This window comes from Callorhinchus milii, unplaced genomic scaffold (genome assembly GCF_018977255.1).
Source record: "Callorhinchus milii isolate IMCB2004 unplaced genomic scaffold, IMCB_Cmil_1.0 Scaffold7, whole genome shotgun sequence".
NCBI lineage: Eukaryota > Metazoa > Chordata > Chondrichthyes > Chimaeriformes > Callorhinchidae > Callorhinchus > Callorhinchus milii.
This window is the reverse complement of record NW_024704748.1, coordinates 18,057,776-18,067,705: the sequence shown is the minus strand read 5'-3', so window position 1 is coordinate 18,067,705 and position 9,930 is coordinate 18,057,776.

Here is a 9,930-nt window from a genome sequence, read left to right as displayed (position 1 = left end):
AAAATAGCACCTTATCACGTCTTCTAGACGTCTCAAAGCATTTCACGGAATATTATGTAAAGTGAATTGACTTTATATTTGTGGGTGAAACGCAGCAACCAATTGCGCATGGCAGTGTCCCACAAACAGTCGTGGATTGAAGTAACCAACTTTATTATTGTTATTTTTTGAGGGATTATTATGTTAATTCTATTCCACACACTGGCCAACTTGCGTATCCTTAAAGACAGAATGGGAAACAAAAGGATTGTATGTGACAGTGAGGCAGAGAATCAGTTGATCAAAGCATGGCAGCAGATAGGTTCCATACCCATTTCAGTCAATTTAAAACTCAGGCATGTTAAGGTGGAGAAATGCAGAGGAAGATAGCTTTCTCTCCACAGAGAAGGAAACACTGAATGGGGAAAGGCGCTATAGCAAATGGAAAATAATCTTTCAATCTATTTGAAGCCCTTAACAGGATTTACTGTACAACGCAGTAAATTTTGTATTGTGTATTTTATAGGCGAACGGGACAGCCAATTTGCACACAGCAATCAATGTCCCAAGAACAGCCATGACCAATTTTATTTAGAGGATTGTTTGTCAGGACACCAAGAGAAACTCTTCTCTTTTCGAATTGTGCTATGGGATCTTTATCATCCACCAGAACACACAACTCAGTTTGATGCCTCATCCGAAGGATGGCACTTCCAATATTCAGTGTGTCCCCAATACTGAATTGAATTGTCAGCCTGGAGCTCGAAGTCACTATGAGCACAAAGTCCCATTGTGGGGCTTGAACCCACAACCTTCTGACTCAGAAGGGAAATTGCCACCAACTGAGCCAGGCTAAAACTTAAATATCTTGTCCACCAGCTTAATTTACTGTCCTGGGCACTTATCCTTGCGCAAGCGCAAAGGAGTGATGACTTGAAGAGGATATGACTTTTCCCTGTCATACCAGACCAAATGATATTGTACAAATTAGCAAAGCCACTGAAATCCAAAGTATTTTCATTGGCTGATTAGCTAGGATATGGAACAACATGTGCAATGTTGGAAGAGAAAAAAGACCTGATGGGCTTGAACAGAATTTCACATGGTGTGGAAAGCGAAGGGAGTAAGGAACATTGCCAACTTGACTATGTCAAACTTGGTTGCTGACAATATTTACTATTTACAACTCAAGAGTCACTTTGACCACTACAGTTATGTGATACAGAGGGTGCAGTGGAGATTTACTAGGATGATACCGGGAATGAGTGACTTGGCCTATGAGCAGAGGCAGGAGGAACTGGAGCTTTTTCTGCTGAAATAAAGAAGGTTGAAGTTTTTGAAATTATGAGGGGGTTTGATAGTCAATGGAGAGAAATCATTTCCACTGGTCAGTGAGTCAGTAATTGAGGCATCAATTAAGATAGTAAACTAGCAAATGGGGAGGCTAGAAATCATTTTCCACACAGAGTATTTAGAATATGGGAAAATAATAATAATCCTTGCGTTTGATATAGCGCTTTTCATGTCTTCTAGACGTCTCAAAGCGCTTCACAGAATATACTGTAAAGTGAATTGACTGTATATTTGTGGGTGAAACGCGGCAGTCCCATAAACAGTTGTGGATTGAAAATGAACAATTTATTATTGTTTTGTTTTTTGGAGGCGTGTAGAGTAAGGAAACTTGCCCAAGGTTTCACCCTGCCTGGAATTGAACCCAGGTTTCTCACTTGCATGGCAGGGATGCCCTGTCAGGAGCTATGGTTGAGGCAGAATCCATATTGGCCTTCAAGAGAAAACTAGATACATACCTTAAAACTAGTCAGTTACAGGGGTATGGGGAAAAGTCAGGTAAATGGGACTGAAAGGATTGCTCTTGAGGGAGCTAGCAGACACTCTGGGCTAAAAGGCCTTCCATTTCTGTGGTTTTGTCTCTGCCTACTACACCCCATAATGTTAATTTGTTTGGGGATATCTGTACCTGAAACTAATACTGAGAAATTGTGTAAAATCTCACTTTAATTGGTGAAATTTAGTGTTGTGTTACTGCACTGTAAACATCTAATTTGAATTTCAGGGCAATCGAACAGTAGTCACTAAATGTAGTCACTATATAACATTAGCAACTCTTAAATTGCTATGATTTTTATATTTAAAATTTGAAACTTAAAAAGAAATGATGAATGATATTTTGTCTTTATTTTTTATAAACACCATAAAGTAAATCTAAAGTCCATGGCAACTAATACTGATGTTAACCTGACCTATTCTGGGGTCTTCATGACTGTGTAGGCCAGGAGCTAACACGATGCCAAGACATTACTGAAGTCACTCATTCTCTAGGTTCATTTATCCACATTTCACAACAGGGCTCAGAGACGTATAATGGTGTCTTGGAGTGAACTGCAACAGTACCGTCCTGTAGCTAGTCATAATACAGTCACTGTAATAACAGCTGACAGCTACTGCAATGTCATTTGTTTGCAGAAAATGCTATCGATGGTTTCAATTAGATTGCTGTGATGATTGTTTAGTTTCCCAAGTTCCTGTGTGTAAACTGTAATCTCCTTTAGCCTCTTTCTTGGCACAAGCACTGTTTTATCATTCCTTTAGTTTTTATTTTTTAGCGAGTTTCCTTTGCTTATTTTTATGCCTTGTGATGCATCTCTTCTCTTACAGTCACCAGAAACTTCAATCAAAATGAAAATTAATTAGAAACATTATTTCAGCAAATAATTAGAGCAGTGCTGATGTTCTTTAAAAATCATTCAAAATGACTGTACTCCTTGACTGCTCGAGTGGAATAGGCAGATCACGATGCTTGATCTGCGTGACTGTCAATTTGTATCAGGCAGTATCTCTGTAATGCTAGTATAAGCTGACTAGATTTAACATTTACAAAACTGGGAGATTCCAGCTCAAAAATTAGGTCAAGGCTTTTAGTTTTAAAATTCAATTGGAAAAGGTGGAGACTATTACATGTCTGCAAATTGAGAGAGATAGAAGAGGAGGACACACATTACTGTCTGAATTTGAAACTTCTGTTCAGAGTCAGATGATGGACTCATTCAACTGCACCTGAAGACCCTGAAGCTCAAACACAGTGGAAAAATAAACTATCTCTTGTATCTGAGTATTTAGAGTTTTGTAAGTATGGGGTCATTCGTTCAACAGTCCTGCTGTATTGGTTTGGCCAGGTTAGATTTCTGAATTGTTAACTTTTGGAACTCAATTGAGTTGCAACATGAATCTAAAAATCATCATCTACGAATCTTCGGAAAAGTACTTTAATTCTTGGCGAAGAACTGGAGTGCATCTCCTTCCCCTAAAACTGCATGAAAAGAACTTGAAGGCAAATGTTAAATGTGCCGGTGACTCCGTGCTGACACTTTCATGATTGTACTCTATCTCTTAAACCAAAAAACAATATAGTGCTTCTTCCCCTCTTAATGAAATACTTAAAACACCACCAATAAATGCTTTTCACTCAGCAATGAGTACATCCTTAAGCAATGAGTACGTACTTAAAATATTAGTGCTTTAACACTGTAGAATGATGCCAATTTCTGAATAGGGTTTAAAAAATGATGCAATCACCCAACCCCAATGATATTCTCCCCTCATCTATGTTTGATTCCCGGGCGGGGCAAATTGTTAGTCAAGTTTCCTTACACCACATGCCTCTGTTTACCTAGCAGTAAGTGGGAACCCATTGTTAGTCAATTCGCGGATCGCTTTTCCGGGGGTAATAATCCCTTCAAAAATAATTTTTTAAAAAATAATTTGGTCACTCAATCCACGACTGTTTAAAAACGCGGTGGATGGGTATTTGAGTGTTATGGGGAAAGGGCTGGGAAGTGGGATTGACATTGATTGTTCTATTCAAAGAGCCGGCAGAGACTCGATGGGCCAAATGGCCTCTTTTTGTGCTGTACAATTCTATGATTCTATGAATGCTGTGTGCAATTGTCTGTTCACAAAATATACAGTCAATTCACTTTACAGTATATTCTGAGACGTTAAGAAGACGTGATAAAGTGCTGTATCAAATGCAAAGATTATATTATTATTACTCCAACATACAGTACTGTTTCTGTGGAACTGTATTTTTTTTTAAAAAGTGGCAAAATAAATCCAATCCCTTAAGTAAGTAAGAAAGATACATTAATAATAGAAATTAATCTATAAAGCCTTAAGAAAACAGACGTTCTTATCTGGGATTTGGGGAATAGTATTAATCACAGTCAGACAGAATGATATGGGGGCGTAACCTATGCCCTTGACATTGTAAAGGTATCTTTCTATAAATGTCAGTCTCAGACGACACTCTTCCTGCTATTTGGCACACCAATCAACTTTATGGAACTGAGCCAAGGTGTACTCAAGGTTCTCAGTATTGATTACTACAAAAATAAAAATCTTAACTTGTTCTATTACATGTGATCCAGACCCATACTCTAGAGTTAAGTAACCTTCCTCACCAATTTCAACATAAGGATGGATCCAAACTCATTTGTATATGGCAAAGAAAATAATCTTACTTGACTCTCTCATTACATAGTTTTAGGTTTGATAGTAACCAGAGCCAAACACTTATTTGGAAAATATTTCAACAATCCAGCTGTACACTACTCAAATTTTCCTGTTAAGATTTCAAAAGTCTTGATTAATCAGGAACTGAATCCAGCCTTAAAATGCTGGAATGAAAGAACATTAGGGCTGAGTTTCCCTCCATCATGACGATAAATTGTGTCAGTGTAGCAGGCTGACTCATAAGTTCTCTTCTGGACCAAGTAAACCAAATCCTGTATTCATCCCGGTTAGCAATGATGCATGATGCTTGTGAGAATTCACAACAGAGAGCAGTATTAATGTGGCGCCTTAGGTGCCAATGTCCATTTATTATGATTTAGCAGAGGCATAGACCTCAGGCTTTGTCTGTGTTATCACTTGGAAACAAAACTCAAGCTTTCATGATTTAGCTGCATTTTTTTTAACTCAAACATTGATTTCCTCAGTTGCTACTGCACTCTTTAGTCACATATTAAACTTTGTTCACATTAAGCTTCACCCTATTGAAAAGTACATCTGACATGCTGACACAGAAATTAAGCGAACACTTTAAACATAAGCCATTATTGTTAATTTGAATAAGGACATTGTGGTGCAATGGTTCCACTCCCAGACATGGGTTTCAATCCAAATCAGATATTCCTAGAGCATTTGGCATTGCTTTCACTAGCAGAGTGATAAGGACTAAGAAATGGATTCACATTACACAGCTCAAAAGCTCTCATGGGGGAGAAGGAGGTGGGCACTGAAAATGACTCTGCTGTGTGCTTAATTGCATATGCACAGTTCTGCTAACAAATGTCAAATGCTGGTTGATCTTTAGTGGTATTAAAGAGCTAAGGCGTAACAGGATCTTTAATAATATTAAAAATATATTTGACTTCCCAAGAATTTTTACAACTTATTTATTCAATGTTTATTTGCTATCAGCTGTTATGAAAGGCATTTTATTCTGCAGGGGAGGGAGGTTATTGATTCAATGTGAGCCAGCCTTTGAACTGACTCAATGCCCCTTTTATTTAATTGTTTGCAACTTATGGCTCAGTGAATTGCTGTTGTAAAATGTAGCTTCAAATTACAAAATCATACTATCACATTTATTGTCATACACTGGACTTTTGACGACCAAAATAATTCAAAAGAATGATATGAAAGGGTTTATTGTAGTATATTGTCAAATCTATATTCACAGCCAGATTCATTTGCAATTAAAGATTCTAGTTTTTGGACCATACTGAGCTCTCACCTTTAGTTACCTCGGAAACCATTTACTTTGCAGTTATTTGTTGTGTAATTTTATTCGCTCTGGGAATAAATTCAATAATAGTTTTTATTTCAATAACATACAAATATAATGAAAATGTCTAACTTTTGTTTAGATGGGGAGAAAATTTATCAGAAATGCTCATGGAATCCATTTACGTTTACTCCAGAGTTCAGCAAGTCAAATTGAGCATATAGTAACATCAAATTAAATCTCATCCCAATGGATTAAAATTCCTCTGCAACAATGCACTATGAATTTACGTGAACCCAAATATAGCTACCAGTTATGAATATCAATATCCCATGAGTTTAGCTAAGGAAAATTAAATACATTGACTTTTAAAAAATTAGCAGCTACGTTCTATAGCTATTATTGATTTGGTGTATTTTTATACGGGTGTTTGCCTCACCTAAGATGCATTAAAGATGTAATTTAAATATGGTCAGTTACTTAATATGTAAAACTGCAACCTGACTAACAGAGAGTTGAAACCTTTTTTTAACCTTTGCTTCAGTCTGTGATGACAAAGAGCAAGGCTCAAATCAATATGTAGAAAATAATCATAATGTGTTTCTAATGTCTTTTCTGTAGGACATTTGTCTGCATTTATACTTCTCATTTGGCAATGAATTCAATTTGCTTAACCATAGCATACTCCACCCCAGCTTCACAAGGACTTTTATTGGACCATTGTTTTTATGGTTTGAAGGGCAACTCAAAACACTCCACAGGATTTATTGGGTGATGTAGTTACTATTTTATAGATGAATGTGGTAGTCAGTTTGCAAGCAGAAATGTGTGTATCCTGGAGGGACACACCCTAGTTACATGATTCCAGAAATTAGGCACAGGTTGACAAGAGCCAATGTTTGGGGTCTCCAGAGTGTGTCACCCACCACTGTTCTCAATTTGTCTTGTTTCCCATTTTGTCTATTCCATATGTGTATATATATATATAAATATTTCTACTCACACTTTTTATTCTGTTTCCCTCCTAGACTAGTATTTCTCTAGTCTAGGCTGATGTTTGCACTGCATTATTAAAGATGCCATTTAACAGATCATTCATTAGAGACATGAAAGCAAGATCCCATCTGCCTATTCAGGTGGATATTAAAGATCTCATGGCACTACTCCAAAAAATAAGTTTTTCCTAGTGTCCTGATCAACAATTCCCCTATAATTGGCATTTCACTTCATGGCTGTTTGCGGACATTGCTGTGTGCAAATTGGCTGTCACATCTGCTTACAGTCACTACACTTCACAGTGAATCATGTGAAGCTCTTTGAAACATTTTAATGATGTATTAAAGCACTATATCAAGTGTAAGGATTATTATTGTCATCTTTCTCTCCATTTTCCATCTAATTTGATTCACTCCTTGAGTTTCGGCAAATCTTTTTTCAGCAGTCACAATAAAACAAAAAATCTGATTTAAGCGTTAAGATCACTACTTGCAATAGCAGTGCAAGCAATTTTTTTGATTCAAATACCTTGTACTCAAATACAAAAATTATTATGACTCACATAAGAACACTCAGAAAACTCTGCTTAGTTGTTTTAGGAGATGCTATACATTCCGTTAGAATATTTTTATTTCAAAATGGCAGACCAAAATCAAGGTTCATGCTTACATAGCCATATGAGATACATTAATGATATTAACAAAGTATGTTGAATTACATAACTTTCAAAATGTCACCTGGGTTCATCTTTTAACCAAAATTAAAGATCACTAAGTGCCAGACGTGGCTGATCCTGCCTTTGTACATTGCTCTGTATGCAGGTGATGAAGTGGTGAAATATCTTGCAGGATGCTTTGCCATGGTAACAATATCTGATTAATTGCAAAGTGTGAAAAACAGTGGAAAGTTGTGCTGGTTCTTGCTGTTCTGACAATTAAAAGAGTGCTGTGAGGAATGTTAAAACCCGGATATTATGCAAGCTAGGCAGTGTATCAATAGGAACTGATAATAAAAATATGCAACTTTATTGCAAAACTATTTTTTAAATGCCACGCTGGTTATCAACAATATATGGAGTCCAAGGGTAGGCGATTGTTTGTAATGTACTTGTGTTATCTTATCAGATGATAGATTCATTATAAAATTATTGTGCCAGCACTGAACTTGTGGTACCAAACGTTAGAAAAAAGCAATCGTGTTTCACAGCACTGAGTACATATTACATTTCCTTGAGCCACAATCTTCTCAAAAGCAGATGCTTCCAAATGTGTAAAATTTTCCATCTATTGATTCTGTAGCTTAGTGGCAAGAGCGCTTACCTCACAAGCAAGAGGACCTGGTTTGAATCCCACACAGGGCAAAACATTGGGCAAGTTAACTTACTCCACACACTTCTGTTCACCTAGCAGTAAATAGGAATCCGGCTGTTAGCCAATTGGCAGATCGCTTTTCCGGGGGTAGTAATCCCGTCAAATAAATAAATAAAAAAATAAATTGGTCACTCAATCCACGACTGTTCGTGGAAGTGCTGCGCGCAATCGGCTGCCGCGTTTCACCCACAAAATATAGTCAGTTCACTTTACAGTCTACTCTGTGAAGCGCTTTGAGATGTCTCGAAGAACGTAATAAGCGCTATATCAAATGCAAATGCAAGGATTATTACGCAATAACTTAAATTTAAATGCAAATTGAATTGTGTTTAGAAATGCGGGAATAGTTAAGGACTAGAAAATCTCTTAAATAGATGAATACACACACACAGCCATTTTGATGCCCAATAAATAGAAGAGGGGACTCGAAGCAGGAGGAGATCGGGTTAGTTTCTTGGGCTCACAGTGAAGGTCGTGCCGATGCTCTCAGCACAGACACCTGATCCTGACTCGCTCAGTCGTCAGGTTGCTCCAGGCTGACCTCGCGCTGCTGCCAGTGACGAGGTGCCCCCCGGCAGACACCATTTGTTCAGGGCTTGAGAGGCGGCGGAGCCGGAGCTCAGGAGAAACGACACCAGGTACATACACAGGTACAGACATAGGGACAGACACCAGGTACAGACATGGGGACAGACACCAGGTACAGACATGGGGACCGATACAGGTACAGACACCAGGTACAGACACAGGGACAGACACCAGGTACAGACACAGGGACCGATACAGGGACAGACACCAGGTACAGACATGGGGACAGACACCAGGTACAGACATGGGGACAGACACCAGGTACAGACATGGGGACCGATACAGGTACAGACACCAGGTACAGACACCAGGTACAGACATGGGGACCGATACAGGTACAGACACCAGGTACAGACACAGGGACAGACACCAGGTACAGACATGGGGACAGACACCAGGTACAGACACAGGGACCGATACAGGGACAGACACCAGGTACAGACATGGGGACAGACACCAGGTACAGACACAGGGACCGATACAGGGACAGACACCAGGTACAGACATGGGACAGACACCAGGTACAGACATGGGGACAGACACCAGGTACAGACATGGGGACCGATACAGGTACAGACACCAGGTACAGACATGGGGACCGATACAGGTACAGACACCAGGTACAGACACCAGGTACAGACATGGGGACCGATACAGGTACAGACACAGGGACAGACACCAGGTACAGACATGGGGACCGATACAGGTACAGACATAGAGACAGACACCAGGTACAGGGCTGAGACACATCCCGGGGAGAGGGGCTGAGGGGGCACCTCCTCACCCTGGGTGGGAAGGTCAGTCCTGAGGGAGTCCATAAAGGACACTCCAGGGTGAGTAGTTGGCATATGTTCGGGTTCCTATTCTTATATCCCAGCGCCTTGGGACATCCTCCCGACATGAAAGACACAATATATATATATTATATATATTATATAACCGCTGAGGGAGGCCATGGGGTGAAGGGGTGGGGGTGGGGGCCTGAGGTACCAGCACCACTGAGGGACAAGTCGGGGGTGAGGGAGGGAGGGAGGGAGTGGAGGTGAGTCAAGGCTGACGGACACCCAGAGGTAAAGAGTCAGATATCATTGGCAGAGTCCAGGCCTGAGCTGCCAGTGAGTGTCCTATAAAGCGGGACCCTCCCTCCCGCCCTCTCCCTCTCCCCCGGACAATGGGACTGAATATTACACG